Source organism: Oryctolagus cuniculus, chromosome 4, assembly GCF_964237555.1.
Source record: "Oryctolagus cuniculus chromosome 4, mOryCun1.1, whole genome shotgun sequence".
Taxonomy (NCBI): Eukaryota; Metazoa; Chordata; class Mammalia; order Lagomorpha; family Leporidae; genus Oryctolagus; species Oryctolagus cuniculus.
This window is the reverse complement of record NC_091435.1, coordinates 148688025-148690114: the sequence shown is the minus strand read 5'-3', so window position 1 is coordinate 148690114 and position 2090 is coordinate 148688025.

Below are 2090 nucleotides of genomic sequence, written 5' to 3'. Positions count from 1 at the left end.
CTAGTGATAAGCTGCTCATAACCAAACACTTGCTGCACATGGCTTTTGGCCTGTTTTCTACTTGGTATGGATTTCAACTTAATTTCAGGACTTTACTTTCTCCCTTAGATTAATGCCCTCACTCCCTTATGCATTTCTCACTAAATAAAAAGCTTAAAATTACCACGCTGCCTGGTTTATCTGTGCCAGTATTCAGAATTCTTCTCTGAATTCATGGCAAGAATCCACATGGCTTATTAATATGGAAATATTAATAGGCAAATCAGTATCATTATCAGCTTCCAGGAACCAGGGTCCTGCCCGACACACTCCCCTTTCCCACCCCCTCTTCTCCCAATCTAATGTCATAATTCAACAGCCAGTGTACACAATAGAAAACACACACAACTCCATTTGCTCTGTAATGGCTCAAACAGCCCCAACTTTTCATCAAGATAGAAATAACAGCAGCAGAAATTATGTGAACAAATACTCCAGCCGCAGCAATCTCCTAATGAGACCTTTCCCCTGGGCCTTGATGGTCACTGGGTCTCCCTGACTTGGCTCGAGCTCTAGGCAGCATTGTTTGGAAATGTAAATATATGCTGCATGTGTCATTTTAAGTTTTCCAGTGGCCACATTCATACAGGAAAAAGAAGCAGGTTAAATTAATTATAATACTACTTTTAACCCAGTATATCTGACATCATCTCAGCATGAAACCGATATGTGAAGAGTGATTAATGAGATACTTTACAATTCCTTCTTCACCCTTAGTCTAGGCTCACTTCAGCTGCTCAGTAGCAACACGTGGCTGGTGGCTACTCTAACAGACCCTACACAGCTGTTCTTCTGTACAGAGAAGCTGTTATTTTTATGGCTAATTTGTTTCTTTTTGAAAAAGTGCCTCTCCTGGGTTATGTAACTGAAATGGGAATCCTTATTCCTAAAAGTAAGCTGCCGGCATAATACACAAGACACCTAGTTAGGCTTGAATTACAAAAAGATAACAAAATTTTTTTAGTATAACAACATACTAGTTTTGCATGAGGCTTACTTATATTATCCAAATTACTCATTGTTTATCTGAAATTCAAATTTGACCAGACTTCCTCTATTTTTGTTTTGTAAATCCAGCAACCCTGCATGATGTCAACTAAACAGAATTGAGCCCTCAGTTGATAGGGAAGAATAGATGGCGAGTAAGTGTGGCCTTCTCCCGCCAGGAATTCAGATGGTGGAGGGAGAGACTCACCAGGTGGCCAAGAGAGTAAGAGTCATGATGTGATCCACCTTGGTCTAGCAGAGACAGCAGTGTATGGGCAACCCCTGCAAAGGGAAGAATCAGGAAACACGAGGGCAAGGAGAAAATATGGGCATGTGCTTGAGGCAACAAAGATGATAGTGCACCAGGAGGCCAGAGGCAGGCCTGCTGCGAGCACCAGGGGGCTCAGCCTTACCGCTGAGCAAGGACAGCCCCTCAGGGAAGGCAACAGGCAGTGCCCACTCCTTGGAGCTGGTGCCTGTCGGCCCTGTTTTCTTTTTCCCAAAGATACCTAAACATCCTCTAAGTGCATGATTTTACAAGACCTCAGACTTTAATGTGATATCTGCAGCTTTACAGTTTGCTGTGTATTTTCTACACTAACATAGTTTTTTTTGGTTGTTTTTGTTTTTGTTTTTTAGTTTTTGCACTAAGAGCTCTTATAAAGGATGAAGAGAGAGAAGCATTGAGTCTGCGTAATTTACCAGATAGTCCTTTGTGTGCTGCAAGTGTGAGGCGGGGAGGTTTGCCAAAAATCCTCCCTAAAGTTCCTGAAATGCAAAAACAGCAACCTGGTTAGAGCCAAGAGAAAAGGTGTAATAGGGATTACAGAATTTGGGACTAAATGTTTTTTTTTTTTTTTTTCAGATGCCTAAGACTCTGAGGTGAGATCCAGAAAGTCTGATCCAGTGGATCTGAGATAGGGCCCAAGAATCTGCGTTTCTAATCACTTCCTGGGGAAGCTGCTGGTTTAGGGACTACACTTTGAGAAGCACTGCCTTGGATAAGGAAAGCATCTCCACAGGGACATGAGTAGCACCTGTTCCACAGGGAGTCTTCTTGGGTT